Source organism: Melozone crissalis, unplaced genomic scaffold, assembly GCF_028551555.1.
Source record: "Melozone crissalis strain CALT ecotype California unplaced genomic scaffold, PUWL_Pcris_2 ptg000027l_1, whole genome shotgun sequence".
NCBI lineage: Eukaryota > Metazoa > Chordata > Aves > Passeriformes > Passerellidae > Melozone > Melozone crissalis.
The window spans coordinates 27,130,881-27,147,820 of record NW_026535805.1 but is presented as its reverse complement, the minus strand read 5'-3'; positions in this window follow the sequence as shown (position 1 = coordinate 27,147,820).

Sequence of the window (16,940 nt, the reverse complement as noted above, 5' to 3'; positions counted from 1 at the left end):
AAAGTGTGCAGATATGCCCCAGGGATGAAATCTATAAATTAATAGGTGCTATGGCAGGCTGATGGGTTTGACTCATGGGGGTGAGAACTGAGAACTGAAACTGAGTGGTTTAGACATTTGTAGTGTGGTCAAAATGCTTCATATATCTCTAGGTCATGTCATGTACATCGCCATGTACCGTACAACAACAAGATTTTAAAAGCTACTTTGGTTATGGCTGCAGCTCTGACACGTTTTTCTCTATCATTTATTGTAAGCTGATTGCAAGAAGTGCTTATTACCTGGACCAATCCCCAGGGAAGACCCCATATGTCTGGTGAGCAATGAAAAAAGATTTCTGTAGTGGAAGGGTCCATGTAATGAACTAACACAGTGTACATGATATGCAGAAATTGACACTATCAATGAAAATAGGGATTTCCATTATTAATGCCTTGCACTAAGAGGAGTTCAAAACTACTATTTTGTTGAAAAACAATTATTATAATTGTGCTTATTAATATAATAAAAGATATAAAAGTTTGCATATCTATTTAAAAATATCTCAAAGTGAACCCCATTCTGCCCCAGAAATAGCCACCCTCAACCCTTAAAGCTCTGTTCCAAAATCCAAGGTTAGGTACTGAAACTTCAGCAGTTTGATTTTCAAGGTGCTGAGTAAACTCAGGTCCCATTGACTGCAAAAGGACTTGTGGGTTCTCAATGCTCCTGTAAATCTGGTCATTGATAAAAGTTTCTAGATATGATTTTAAGACTCTTATCAGGAGCAGTCAGCCTTGAAAATCCCAGAAAAACAGCTTACAGAAGCAGAGTGATACACAGCATTGGGTGATTGTTGATTTGACTAAATACAGAAATGTACAGAACACAGAGTGAATATGGGAGAGATGAGAGAGACTAAGAAATGCCTAGGCACTAAAAATCTTGTACATGTACAGAGGTATGTTACAGCTTGCAGAAAAATAATTATATGGCTTCAGTGCAAATAAACTTGGACTTAGTTTTGAACTAGCACATGCTCCTAGATCCTGTGTAATTCCTGGGGGAAAAAAAATGAAAGGAAAGGAAAAAAAAGAGTAAAATAAAGAGTAAAATTTACTCAATACCAGGGTAGGACACAGAAAACTGAGAGTTGCTGAAGCAAGTTTTTCAGAGAAGCTGTCTGTACTCAGGCAGTAATGGTCATTAAGAATAGATGGCGGGAGGTAAAAGGCCTGAACAGGAGTTTATAAAATATGTAAAATATTTATAACAAATAAGACACAATGAATTATATTTCAATACATACTACAGAATGCTCCATCTCCCAGATCAGGAAAAACATCTCCCATATATTGAAACCTACTTCCTCCTAGCAGACAAGGAAAACAACTTCCCAGCCTTCCTAGTTCCACAGGTAGGCCAGCCTTGTATGTCTGTCAGTCCTCACAACCCCAGTGCACACACACACTATTGAGAGGCCAGAGTACAGCAATAACAAATTAAGTGGGTTACACGCCACCTCTTTGCCCTCAGCACAAGCTTTCTGATTGTGCTTGTGGCCATCATTAACCCACAGTGGCCAGAAGCACTCTACTGCTTTTTATCAGTGACCTATAACAGCTCTTCACAGCTTGTCCTGTAGGACTTTACCCTGCTGCATGGGGTAAAGGCTTCCATTGCATTCCTTCAGCAAGAGCCACTAGGATTTTAACACTGCCACATGCCTGAACTATTCTATTAAATGCACAGAGGAGCAGGAATCCATTTCCACTCACCAGTCTGCTGGTTTAGTGCCCTTTGGATGTGATTGCCAGCTCATGCTCTGTGTGTTGTAAAGAGCTAAAGAAGAAGCTGCTGCCTCGGTCAGGTGTTGCCAAGGGACAGCAAAAACAGTGGTCTCACAGATTGTGCCCCAGACAAGTGTCCTTGACATAGGTTAGCAAAGGTTGGTTGTGCAACTCTGCATTGCAGCATTATAAGAAACTTCTTAATAGACCCATCTTCCCATGCAGCTCTTCAGTGCTTAGGAAGTTCAGCCACTTCTCGGTCTTCAGCAGCCCTGCTGCTGTCTGTGGATGTTGGGCAATTCCAAATGATCTGTTTGTGTTATTATTTTCTTTCTAAGAGCCATTGGTCAAAGAAAGAAACTTCACTGAACTGCCAGTGTTCAAAAAGTTGCTTATCTAGGCGGTCCCACTGCTTTTTGACTTGAAATGAACAAAAGTAATTAACATAAAGTGTCTGGGTTCTGCAAGTTGAACTGCTGCCCCTGCTCCTGTGCAGAGGTCTGAGTTCTCACCAATGATGTCACTTGCAGTTAATGAATTTGCTGGCAAGACTGTTAGCACTCTACAACTATAGACTCTCATTAGTGTGTAGTTCTAAAAATCTTTTAGAAAGGGTTTTGCAGAAAAATGCACTTCTGAGAAGGGAAGAAAATAAAGTAATTTAAGATTTTGTTAGATATGGAAGCATCTTAATATTTGATTTTATACTATGGTAATCCAGAAAACTTGTCCTTAGTTACATGGGCAAGTTTTTAAATTCTTTTGAGGCTTCATGACTTCTTGGAAGGATTGTGTTTCTTATAGGTTCTCTCATGGTTCAAACCTGAAGTACTAAAGAAAGTATCATGGCTGGACCTTAAAGTCTCTCCTTCCTCAAAAGCTGTTTTATCCCAAAGTTATCTGCAAAATTGTGAAGACTTTCTATTCAGTTCCACCCCAGCTGAGACATACCAGTAGAGGTTGTCAGATAGACAGGCCTCTTGCCAAACCAAACAAAAATAAACTGGTATTCTGGTTCAACATTTTCTTTTGCTCTGCACCCCATGAGGCCTATGATTACAAAACTCAACAACAACATTTTGAAGCAAATAATTCTTCCTATTTCTACACAAAAAAACCCCCAAAACAAGTGGGACAGAAATCTGATGCTGAACAAGATCTGCCAAGTATCTGGTAGGGAGTGGGAATATTAATACTCTGAATTAGGCAAAGGGTAGAGATACCATGGAATTCATGATTATTTAATTCTCCCAAGTTTGTCACAACACTTACACCTCCTCCTTTTTCATTTTGTGACCCACAAAATTATGAGCTCAATTCCATGCACTCTGCTCATTTCACTTGAAATAATCTTTTGAATAGACAAATTCCTCCGAAGCCTTGTGTAATGTGACCATTCGAACAGAGAAATTTAACTATGAGGTGTAAGCACACACCTTCTGCATCTAATACTTAGGCCAATGCAATGTGGTGCATTACATGACAAGATGTCACATTTCTTGATGAGACACAGTGGCCAGGATGCTGAAAAAGGACATTTTCTTTGGACGGATTCAGCAATCTGATTTAACTAGAGGGCAAGCACCTAAACAGTGCCTGCTCAACATGACGGATGAATTAGCTAATAAATCCTGAACCTGTAATTTCTCATTTGTCTTTGGTTTCTGAGAACCTTGTTGGAAGCTTTTTGACTGCAATTGCACTGCAGAGCATACGTAGTTAGGCTTGCAAAATACTGCTGATGGGATACTTCTGTCCTTCATTTGGAATGGGCTCATCTCCAAGTCATGGTCTACGTCACCATCTTTGGGATCCTGCGTCTCTCTGCCATTCAACATTTAGTAACTCTGTTAAAAGCCAAACAGAGGGCTGGGAACCAGTTTTCTCAAGGGAAAAAAATGTCCTTTCATTGCTGGGCTTTCTCTGTGCCTGGGCATGTTACATTTCACTATTAATCCTGACACAGACCTCATACTCAAAACATGTCTAAATAAAACCCTCATAAAAAAATCAGGATTTATTATTCTAATCTCATTTAGGTCATACAGTGGCGTAAAACAGTACAAATTCAGGGCCTTAACCCATAATCCTTAAGGCAGCCAAAGCTTCCATTGGCTTCACATAAAGTAATCCTTACGCTTTGAGGGCAGGAGCTCACCACACAAACTAATCAGAGTAATGCAATAAGTAAAGCAAGAAAAGTGTGGAAGTAAAAGTGTGGTTTCATAATTTCAGCCCATACTTGACCAGAAGAAAATTTTCCAAAATACGTTACTCAGTGAATAGAAGACTGAAAGAGACAAATTCTGAAAACAGAAGCATCTGGATACAAGTGCCTGTGTCTCATTTTTGAGCTTTGTCTCTATTAGGCTGATTGAACGTTGATTTCAGTCTGTACTGCAGACTTCTCCATTGTGCAATATGCAATAGGAGCAGTGTGAAGCTTGGAATTGTAGTTTGGATTCTAGACTGGTAAGAAAGTCCTGGACACCCTGAAATTTCTGTCTGTGTTGCGTGTTCCTTGGGATTTAAAGCAAGACTCAGCAAACTGAGATCTAAGATTGAAAAGAATCAAAAATTATTTGTTGTTACACATATGTTGCGTAATCATTCTTTGCAGCTTTCAGTTTTCTACATGTCTCCATAACCCAGAAAGACACTTAGAATCCTTGTTAGCTCAAGCAGAATATATCCTCTCCTTTGCTAGCCTTCTTCTGCTTTCCTTGACTCACAGTTTACACTGTACTTAGTCCTTTGCACCCATCCCCAGCCCCCAGTGGAAAAACCCATCAAAAGGGAACTAAAGCAGTTGGGCATTTCCCTTCACTGGGGATTCCCTTAGACAGATCCGTCAGTTGTGTATGAGCTGGCTGGAAAAAAGATGTGGATTAGATGTGTACTGACAAAAGAGGAAGGAAGATTTGAGTGCTAAAGGTTACTTGGCCCAGTGCTGGGCATTTCATACTACCTGTGACATTTCCTAGCAGGGAACATGTCTTCTTTCTTCTTTTCACAAGAATCTTGACAGGTAAATAACAAAAGTCCATTTGAAAAGGGATTATTTTAGCCACATCCAGGAAAGTGAGTTAATTAATTTTCTTCCCTTAGCTTCTGATACTTACACAATACGAAGCCTCTGGCTCACAGCTAACAAAGCCCTCCATGTTAGAAATCACCTGATTCAGCTCTGATTATCTGTTCATTCAAGCAGCTTAGAATTCAGCTGTGGAAGCAAAAGTCCAGAATCTTGATTACGCCTTCTCAGTTTAAAGCCTCAGGAGGGTTTTTAACTCTAGTTAAAAATCTATGCCAGTTAGTGCTGAGACCCAGGCTAGCTTGGAGGAAGATGAGGGTTATGTTGGGAAGTGCTCACAGACAGGCCTGAGCAGCTTGGTGCTCCTTCAGTTTCAGGTGCTCCTTCAGGCTGTGCTCTGAATGTGGCCGCTGCAGAAACTTGTCAGCTACAGAGCTGTCCTTGGAGCATTGATGAAGACAGTTTTGTTGGTGAAGGACTCCAGTCTAGCCTTTCTGGGATATAAAAACTGGGTGGAGAGGGATAGCTACTGTAGCTGGAAGCAAAGGATCTTGTCTGCCACTGCAGGGTGATGTAACTGAGCAGAAGAACAGAATTCCTGAGATACGTGTCAAGTTCCCAGCTCAGAGATGCATTCCTACAAGATGAGCTTTCTTTGATCACTAGTGAATCTGTACTTAAGCACATCTGGGAAGACCTGAGATACATTTCTATTTCCTGGGCTAAAACCAAGTAGCAAACATATATATAATCCTTTTGCAAGCAAATTTGCTTCAACTTTTGCCAAGTCAGATTGAACCAACAGTGCCCTTCCTTGCCCTGCACACGGATCCTTTGGATGCCATATCCCATGTGTCACCCTCGTGTGTTTGTGCTGGGACTTCCCCGCTGACAGGGGACTTGTCCGAGCTGTCAGTGCACACCTGAGGGCAGAGCACTCCGGCAGCACCTCCAGCTCCGATTAGAGGAGCGAGACAGAGCTGGCACCTAATCTGCCACAGGCTGCCATCTGATGCCCCCAGGTCTGTTGTGTCCCCACCCGCTCCGAGGGGCATCTCTGTCAGCGGAGAGGAGGTGAGGACACTACGGAGGAGGCTTTCGCCTAAAGCCACCGTCCCCCTGTCCCCCTCTGCCAATAGGAAGGGACAGGGAGGGCTGGCTCAGAGCCCCCACTCTGGGAGCCGCTCCGTGGGGCCCGAGGCCGCGGGGACAGGGCCAGAGGTGGCGGCAGGAGGGCAGTCCCTGCCCCAGGAGCAGGACAAGGAATGCGGAGAGCGATGGGGGGGGCTCCTGCGCACCCGTTCCCTCACAGCGGGGCAGGCGCAGCCACGGTTCACCCAGAGCCCTCCCCCGGCCCGCCCGGGCCCTCTCCAGACTCCTCCCGGCCCGCCCGGGGCCCTCCCCCGGCCCGCCCGGGGCCCTCCCCCGGCCCGCCCGGGGCCCTCTCCCGGCCCGCTGGCGCCACCGCGCCCCCTCGTGGGCAATGAGAGACGGGCACAGCTTCATCGGCTGCTCGGTGATGGGCTTGAATTCCGGCTTTGTTAGGGTGGGGCCTTCTGGTTTGGGGTTTTGTTTAGTTAGTTTATTTTTTTCTTTCTCTTTTTCCTTCTCCTTCTTTTTCTTCTGTCCACCTGAGATGGACACAGAGATTGAAGCTGCTTGCTTTCCCCTCCAGCTCAGCGTATGCTGAGGGCAGCTGCTTTTCTGCAGTGCCAGCCTGTTTTCTCCATAAAGTTCCCCTGGAAGAGGAATAGAGGTTCTCACACAGGTTCATGTCCCCCAGCCAGCTGCATTTAGCCAGGCGGTTTCCTGTCCCGACCGGCAGCTTTTCCTTATTTACCCCTGTTGCAAAGCAGTAACCAGCATTGTCCTGATTTATTCTGCAGGATTTACTTGCTTGTGGACTGTGCCTCAGTGGCAGAAATAGACTGAGCTTTATCTCCTCGTCCTCAACATCATTAAAATACATTTATGTGAAAAAAATAGTATCTGGCTTTAAAAAATGTTGGTTTTACTGGGGGAAAAACGCCAAGGTTGTATTGTATGTCCATAAACAGAACTGCATTTGTTTCAAACACTGTAAAATAAAAGATGATCTTTTCATGAGTGCAATAATCATGCCAGCAATTTATGTTTGTTTTATCATGCAGAACATTGGGTGCGTTAGACTTCAAATGGCCCAGCTGAAAAAATTGCCTTAGTGCATGGAGTAGAGCAGTAAAAGTGTAAAAAAGAGAAAATAATGAAAAGTAAAAAAAAAAGAAAAGAGAAAGGAGAACGTTTGAAGAAACAGAGTTGCAGATGTTTTTACAGGAACGACATGAAAGAGAAATTCTGCTTGGAGACAGTAAGTGACATTTTGTAACCTTTGGGGTTTTTTGTAAAATTCTCACAAGCAAGTTGTTTGATGATACCATCATGTGGATAGCAAAAACTCTGTCTTTTTCATTTCTTTTCATAAAACTATGTCTATGTAAGTTTATTATATTAAATAAGCATCTTGGCCATTATTGTGGCTTAACCCCAGCAAACAATTAATCATCATTATTGTACTAAATCCAAAACATAGCACTCTATCAGCTGAGAAGAAAATGTACTCCATCCCAGGCAAAACCAGCACTACTACAATTATAATTTCTTAATAATAATAATATTTGACAATAAATTTATAATAAATGATAATTATAAAAGAAAAACACATTATATAGCTATATTAATGTTATCCTTGATATTTGCTAAATATAATTTAAATTATAATTAGGTAATAATTTATAATGTCTTAGCATTAAGTAACAAGATATTAACTATTTAAATACTAGGGCATGATGGAATTAAGGTTGTTGCTGTGAGGTTTTGGACACCTTTGCAAGTGTTTTGTAGTTTTACCTTAGTGAAAGTTTTTCCTGCAGGGTCCTTTCTTAGGAGGACAAAATGGTAATGCAGCAAATGTTTTAGGAGGAGCCAGAGTTGTTAAAATGTGATATGGTTGGTTGTAGGATTTGACATATATGTGAGCTGAGGTTTGGTAAAATGAGGGTTTGCATCAAATCGTATCAGCTCTTTGTAAGTACAGGGAGAGCTGAGAAATTCTGCAGAGAGGAGAGGTTAGAAACTATCCAGTGGTACGTGCTGTGAAAGGAAAGATTTAACAGCTGCGATGGAGAGCAGGCAGTATTTGGCCTGGACATACTTCTGTCACCTCCAGCTGTGCTGACTGTGGTTTATTTTTGAGTAAAATACAGAATAGCACAATGGCAGATTTCCAATCCTTTTATAGAATGGACAACTTTGCAGTAAAATGACTTCAATCGTGTTTACTATGAAAATGTTCTAAGAGGTGTGTTCCTGCGTGCAGCTGTACTTGCTTCATCTTAACTATGTCATTGCAGAGAATTTTTCATCAGAAACTGCTGGGTTTTGGGCTACTTTTCACATTTTGTTGCCCCATATTTTTTTAAGAAGTAATGACTATCTCAATCTCAGCTAAGGAAAGGTGGTACAGCCATGTGATTAATGAATAGAAAAAATTCCAATCAGAATTCCAATCTACCTTAATGAAAGAAACTGAGCAGCTGAATTTGAGTTTTACTAACTGGTATGAAATGTTTTCAGATTTGCATAACAAAATTTATAGTTTTAAATGCAAGAGATGTACTAAAGAGGCCTGAGCCAACAGAGTCAGTGACAGCTAAAATCAAAAGCTGGGACAAAAGTAATTGGCAGTTCTTAGTTCTTCTTGGGACTGCTTGTCCCAGCATATATCCTACTAAGTATTGGGGGTTTTGAGAACTACAGGTATAAAATTGTAGTCCTTCAAGGTATATGGCACTTGGCCATTTATTTTACATTGCTGTGTGTCCTGTTGTTTTGTGCTAAAAAAATTTTAAAGACATGAAGGAGAGAAAGAGATAGAAAGAGAGAAAGAGAAAGGAAGAAAGAAAGAAAGAAAGGAAGGTTGGTTCATATCCAGGACTGCATCTTCAAAGTTAGGCTGTGCAAGCCTCTGTCTCTCAGCAGGCAGCTTTGGTTATAATTTGGTTACAATCCTACCAAATCCGTTCTAACGACCTATCTGTTTTATTATGTTTCTCAATAATTATTAATTAAGAGTAGCAAAATAATAATGTCAGAGAATGTTTGCATTAAAAAAGAATGTAATTTGATAGTCAGAAGACAGTAGGGAAGATGCATGGTCAGTTTCCCCCACAGGGCTCTGTAAGTGAGTAACACAAGAAAAATTCAGTCTTCCAAGTATTTTCAGAAGACAGGCTAAATCTAAATAGTTTTTATTTATTAAGTTTACAGAACTTAATAAAAAAAAGTAATTTCTATTTAAAGCAAAATGAAAACACGAAGCTAGTTTTCACACTGCAACCTCTTTACAAAACCCTTATAGCAGTATATAAAAAATTATTTAAATGGTAGAAGGCATGATATATATTTTGGAAAAAACCCCAAAATGTGCTTTCTGTGCTTTCTCCTGCAAGACAGAGAACATGGAAAAATATCAGCCTTTTAAAATTCACCATAAAACCTGAGATTACTAAGGACACATAAATGTTTCTATGAAATTTGGAGATAGATAGCTATATATGCAAAGTAATTGAAAACCCTGAACACTCAGTAGTAATAAATTCTAACCTTTCAGAGGGATTTCACTGATATAAACGTAGCAGTCTAAGTGTGTTAGCTTTCATTATACATTCTTTGCTCCTATTACCATCAACCTAATTTTTAACATTTTTTACATTTAAGCAATTTTATGAGGAGTTATTAAAAATTTGCCTTGCTAATACTAGATCAGTACATTTTTAAACTCCTAGGAACCCACACGCTGACAATTTGTTTAAAAAAAGCTCGAACATTACCAGAATTGGAGTTAGTAAGTTTCCTAACAGTGCCACCACTTGCCTTTTTGGGCAGAGACACTTAATGTTGATTTTCTCCCCCCACTTAGGGGGGAAAATATGACTCCTATCTTTGTTGAAGTCACTTTATATACACATTTCTGTCTTGGAAAATGTGACTCCTATCTTTGTTGAAGTCACTTTATATACACATCTCAGTCATTTTTCTATGATATACTGGCTAAAGATCTAATCCAATGAGAATTCTTACACATGGTTAGGGTGCCCAGAAATTTGTGCTAAGAATTACTCCAGTCACTGCAGATGTATTCAGTATCTAGCTACTCACATGAACTTGGAGAGGGTATTTCAAATGCTGTCTATCCATTTAAATTCCATATAAATATCCACATCCATGTAGTCACAGTAAGGAAGTATTAATGACCTTTCCCAGTTTCAGTCAAGGTGGTTTTGGTTACACAAATGTGTAAGAGTAATCAGAATCAAATATCCATATCAGCCAGCTCTTGGAGCCACTGCTACCCTGCATGAATGCACATATGCTAAACAGAAAGGAAATAACCCTCCCACCCCCTCAAATAATTATGTCACCAGATTATGAACTGATTTAGGTAGACCATAATTTTCAACATGAACCTTTATGGTTTTATTATTGGACACCTTGATACAAGTAAAGAGTTTCTGTAACTACACAGAATAAAAGTTGCTAAATCACTAATATGATTAGACAGGTGATCTTAAAAGAAAAAGAAAACAAGTTGAAATATGTTGAATGTGCTTAATCAGTCACTACTTCTAAAAGACATTTTTGCAAACTGCCATGCACACACACACACCAGGCCTTCCTCAGTGCACTGGCATAGGTTGTGCCTTTATTTTGTTTCATTGAATTTTGCACATATCCAATGTCCAGAAGTCTTGGAGGAAAATAAATGGCAATAATCTATAATAATTTTAATAATTAAATTTAAAAAAATTAAAGATATTAACTTTTAATTACAAGCTCCCAAATAAGATTGGAAACTTAATTTAAGTTCTAATTAAGATTAGTCTGTTTAGGGAATACATATTTTCATATATTATAACACTGTTTATGAGTCTTGTAATTAGCACTAAAATTAAGTGCTCTTTCTGTGCATAAGTTTTACAGTCCCTGACCTTGCTTTTACATCGAGTGTGTGCCTAGTGACTGGAGGCAGCTGGGGGCCGCTTACAGAGGGCATGACCTATTAATAAGTCTAGTAAAAAGGTGTGTTTCTCTAGATTTACCATAACAGGTCTAGCAGCAGCTCCGATCTGCCCCTTCCCTGCGGGCGCCTTCATGGCGGGGGCCAGCGGAGGGTGCTGCTGTTACTGTTCTGCACCGGGCACGATGGGAAAACCACACAGCCGAGGGCAGCGTTGTGCTGGGAGTACCGTGTGCCAGCGTGGGGCCCTGTGGCTCCCTCCCAGCACGGCCTGTGAGAGCTGCCACCCGCCACAGCCCCGAAAATCTGTGAAATGGTCAATGATGAGTGACGGTGAGCACCGTCTGTGACCGCAGGAGGTTGGGAGCGTGAGGGGAACAGCTTCCCTAGAGAAGGAGCCTGCAGCAGAGGGCTCCAAAAGGCTGGGGGGTACGCTGTGGTTGTCTCACTTTCAAAGTGTAAGGCTTGACACGCTGGCAGACACAGCCACTGCACTCAGTCTGTCATGGCAGGGGGTTCAGTTTGCTTGTTTGTATTTTGAAATATCTTTGTGGAACTGCACAACAGAGGTTTACATCCTTTAGCATAGAGTCATAGAACATGCTGAGTTGAAAGGGGCCTATCAGGATCATCAAGTCCAACTCCTGGCCCTGCACAGGAAATCCCGATAATCACATCATGTTCCCGAGAATGTTGCTCAATTGCCTCTTGGACTGTGTGAGGCTGGTGCTGTGACCACTTCCTTGGGGGGCCTTTTCCAGTGCCCAAACACCCTTTGGGTGAAAAAGCTTTTCCTGATATGTAACCTAACCTTCCCTGACTCAGCTTCATCATGTTTCCTTGGGTGCTGTCACTGATCACCAGAGTGAAGAGATTGCTCCCTGCCCCTCCTCTTTCCCTCAGGAGAATGTTGAAGACCACAATGAGATTTCCACTCAGTCTCCTCCAGGCTTCGGCTGCATAGTGCATCCTTTGTGGTGAATTTTCACTTCCCCTGTGATACTGTAGATTCTTGGCTGTTCACAAGCAATCCTGATGCCAACTTTTCAAAGTCACCTTTTGGAGGTTGCAAAGTATACAGTAAGAAAAGTGTCCTGTACTGTATCCCACTCGTGTTGAGCAGCATATGCTTGAATCTTTACTGGTTGGCTTTACAGGTAGGAGACCTCTGCCAGGGAAAAAGCTGCTGGAGCCTTCAGCTTCTGCTTTGCTATAGCTGCAGTTTACCAGCTGTGAAAGTCTGCAACACCAAGTCTTTAACCCTCACTGAATAGAATCTGAAGACAGAAATAAACTACTAGACAGGAGTCAAGCTCGACAAGGGATGACTTGTAAACACAGTGTTTAATCCTTTTAGCATCTGTGCTGTTCTTGTGCTGTTCTCTTTTTGGTTGGAACTAACTTCACCCAGTTTTTGCTCCTTGCACCAGTACCAGTGCCCTTGTGCTTAGCAAGACAGGCCTGCCTATTCCTTTCATCTCTTCAAGCATCCTTCCTTATTGCTGAGTGGCAGCATTTCTCTTTTATTTAAAACCAGCAGATGCTCATTTAGAGAGTTCACTTGTCTTAGCCGAGCACTGCTGGAGGTAAGAGAAATCTTTGATCCATTAGAGGAAATCCATTTTATCCTGCAGGGTGCCAAGACCAGCAGGATCAGCAGACCCTGGCTTTCATTTGGCATGGCTGGGAGTGCACACATGGTTAGGCAGCAGTCCACGTCTTGCTTCTTTGCCTGCAGGACTGGATAGCCCAAGTTGTGCTTTTCTTCATTACCAGCCCCCTTCTTGAAGTCATCGGGGCAAGTTGCACAAACAAATGCTGGTTGTGACAGGCCTAATATTTGTATCCTCTGTCTTAAAAGACTCAAATTCTCTTTTGCTTTCCCACCATCCTGCTCTCATTTGACTCCTTTCTGAAATACAGGTTTTATTCTCCCTGGTTGTTCCCTCTTAATTGAAAAAAGACCTGAAAGTATGGGATAAGATTACTGAGTCCAACAGGCTTCCTCTTAGTCCTGGGTCTGGCTCTGCCACAGCAGGAGCAGCTGAGAGCAGCTGGTTCAGATACTGGGACAGTAACTGAGTTGTTACTCTGCTGAAGCAGCACATGCAACAAATATTTATGTCTGGTACCAAGAGGGGAAAAGCATGTTCAGAGAAGATCGGCTATTTGGAAATGAAAAATGTCCTGACCTCAGGCAAGGCTGAGCAGTCTGGAGGGATTGCTGTTTAAGTCAGTCCGAAAACTGTCTTACACTGTAGGCAATGTTCAGAAATCTTAGAAAGTAGAAAAGTTATTACCATTAGTGGCAGTGAAATAATAAGGATAATGTAAGTTCTTTTGTGCATGTAACTTATATATGCAGTTGAATATAAGCCCCAAGGTTGCAAATACTCAGGCAGAAATGTTCACAAGATTTGGAGAACACTTAGATGCATGAAGCATGCAGGGCATGCTGATGAATACCTGGAAAGAAGCATCAGCAAGGAAGAAAACTAATTTAGTCTTGGTTATAGTTTGCCAAGCAAAATGGACACGATGCTCTGGAAACTTCAAAGGTAAGGTTTTATTCAGACAAGAATCATACAAAACAGAATTTCCTCTCTAATTGTCCTACCTTTGTATTTTGCTGTCCTTGAAGAAGAGGGTTGTTTGAACAATACTGCGCTGTCAGGGGTGGCTTTATGCTGTTGTGTTAATCTGTTTGTTTTACTTTACTCTGAAGCATACATCCTGTTTTCAAAGTAATGGCACAATTTACAGAGAACAGAAACAGCTTGCAGATAATTCCTCCACCACACAGAATGAAAATTGTTGCATAAGTGTTTGTATCTTTCCCTGCTTACTAAGCTGTAATTTGTCAGTCATATCCTCCCCAATGGGGCTGAATTTGGCAGCCAGCAACAGAATCCTTTGTTACATATTCACTGTAAAAAACTTGACTCCTAATTTTTCTTTGGGATGTTTTTTTCATTAATTTTTGCCATGTGGTAGCCCACAGAGGATCTCAAGTTGGTGAGCTTTTCCTGAGGCTTGTGAGCTTTAGGAATAACTGCGCAACTTCACATTCTGCATACTCACAGAGAGTATAATTAGCTGAAATTGGATTTTCTTGGGTAGAAACATGATCTGCTCCACTTTAGAAAGCTGCTTCTGATTGCTAGGAAACCTTCACTGAGTTTCTTATGTGTCTTCTGATTTGCCAGGTGGACAAACTGTATTTCTTTGATACCTGAATTTTTCTCTTTGGAAAGTGGAATAACAATAAATGTTTCTTAAATCATCCAAAAAGGTCTTGAAATTTGGAAGGGTGGAGACAAATGGAAAATGCTGTTGAAACTCTTACATCATGATTTTGAGAATATTGTACTGTGATTGCTGTGTGAAAATCTGCTTTATGTTTTATCATTATTGCAGGGAATAAGCCACAGGAAAAAAAATTATTTTGGATAAGACAAAATCCTGGTCTGAGTACTTAAATAACTGAATTTTATTTACTAAATGGAAGAAGCAAAGAACAGTAGATTTCCCTCGGAAAGAGCACAATGTTCTTGTTTGTTCAAATGCTGTGGCTCATTCTTCAGAAGTTATTCTTCCTCCTCAGATGATAAAAAGGTTAATATCCACCAGAAAATCAATAATTTTGTTAAAACTTCTGTTCACTGTAGTACATATTTTTTCCCAATTATTTGTTTTCAACAATTTATTCTCCAATTATTTTTGGACTATACAAGCTGTGACAAGTTGAATAAGGGTGTCTAAATGAGAATTTTGTATTGTATTTAATAGCTCTAAAGATGGATGTGTTGCTGGATAGGATGAGCACTTTAAGGCACAAATGCATTAAATACATAAAATCATAATCAACAATTATTATCTATTTCAAAGAAAAATAGAGAATTAAGAACTAGACAGTTTTGTTTTGGACAATACCTTTTCTTTCCTAAGTTATTTCCTCAAGTTTAGCGGCCTTACTTGTAAATAAGTACAACCCATGCTGGCAGAACTGTGCAACTGAGTAACTTTGAAAGATCTGTGCTGCTGGAAAACATTCAAATGTTTTTCATGCAGGAAGTTTGAGGGAATCATAAAAGATTTACAACTAAAAGGAAACGGGCATGAGTTTCTCTGAGAAAGAACTCAAGGAATGAGAACTGGTCAATGAGCCATAAAGAGGGTCAGCCCTAAGATCCCATAAGGTTAATAAAAAGACTCTTCTGAAAAAAGATAAAGAAGGAAACTAAGATACAGATAACCAGTACAGTGTTAAAGGCCCTTGTGGGGAAAAGGTAAAGGAGAAGGAAGTTAACAATGGGTTCAGAGAGCTCAAGGGAGAGAAGGCAGGACGGGTAAGGTTGTCTAGTTGGAGATCCAATAATGACTGCAGAGCAAGAACCAGTAACTGCCTGAAAAGGCTTTGGTAACTTTTTATTTGCTAGTGTAGCTTTTACATTTTTTGCTGGTTTGATGCAGCTGTTACCTTTTTTTTGTAACAGTCTTGCTGTCTCTCCCCCTTGACAAGGTTAGAAACCCACCTCTGATGCAGGTACACAGGTACCTCTGTACTGCTAAATGAGAGATGGCCAAGGATCTCCCTCATGCACTGAACACCTGAATATCTGCCCAAGTGCTAGCTGATCTCCTGCCCACCCCAAAAGGCTCTTCCCATGACAAAACACAGAGTGGTCTGGCAACAGTTTGCTCCAAGGATCACACTCAAAAGGCAGACACAAGCTGCAACCAGACTTTGTTCTTGTCCTTTCTCATCCTCCAGAGCTAGCTCAAAGGCTTTGCAACTTCAAATACCTGCACATTCCCTCATGTCACAGGCTTTGGTATGTGACACACCCTTAGTTTTGTGCTTTAACTAAACCACTGCTGGTCTCTGTAATGGTTCATTTTATTTCAGACACACTGAACACGAGTGGGCGAGAGGGGGAAGAATGAAAAAAAGATGCGTCTTAGGGCTGCAGTAGCCCAGCAGAGGTTGAGGGCTAAATGCTTTGCAGGGTGGACACTCCAGTGAGGTCTGGGGTTAGTAGCTTGGACACAATCCAGTCCTTGCTACTTGGCCTCAGGGAGCACCCTCTGTCCCTCTCTCAGCTGGGAGTGTAGATACACAAGGAGTTTGTTTCCAGCAACCTCTTGTAAGAAAGACTTTTCGTGCTCTCACCCTGTCACTTCTCCAGTGAATGAGTTATTGCATAAATCCCAGGGTTTGCAAATCAAGCCTGTTTTTTTCCCTAGGGCAATGCAATTGTTTCTGTGCTGAGTGACTTTAGTGCAGATCCGCGTGTTTTATTGTTGCTCTGTGGCAAAACTATAGTGTTACATCCTACTCTAAACCAATAAACTCTGGGAAGAAGTGAGTGGGCTATTGCTTCTATTAGTCTGCAGATTCCAAGTGAAGTGAACAGCAATATAAATCCTTGGGTCAGAAAGGATAAATAGCTGTAATTCATGGAATTACTCGTGGGTCTTTTTGAATCTGGACTGTTTCAAGTCAGGGTAAAGTTCACAGTCTTTACACAGTTTAAAAAAGAAGCAAAAAAAAAAAATCTTCTTTCAGCATTGAAATGTTTGGTGTGTTACAACCATCTACATGCTCTGTGTCCAACATTTTAAACATAACTTGCCCCCAAGCACACAAATTAGGTCTTCAGGTTGAAAATGTACAGTCAGTTCTTGTATTCACACATGTCTAATCTAAGAATAAGTTATTATACTTATGTCACCTCATAGCTAAAATTTCAATTCAAGACACTGGAAAACCTATGAAGAAGAAAAAAAGAAGAAAAATAATTAAAAAAATAAACTATGAAACTACTGAATTGATATCCATCAATTTTTTAACATTTTGTGTGGAATGATTGGCAGAATTGTCACTCCAAAATTTTGCCTGTTGACAATGTTCTTGGAGTCGAAGGTTATGATTCAGCCATTCTCAGGCAAGTTTTGCCTTTAAGCACAGATGTCCACCCCCTCACCCCCCCCCCCCCCCCCAATCATTATTTGTTATCACAGCTAAATTTCAGTAACTTATAGGAAGCTTTGGGGTGTGCTGACTGGATTCCAGAAGGCA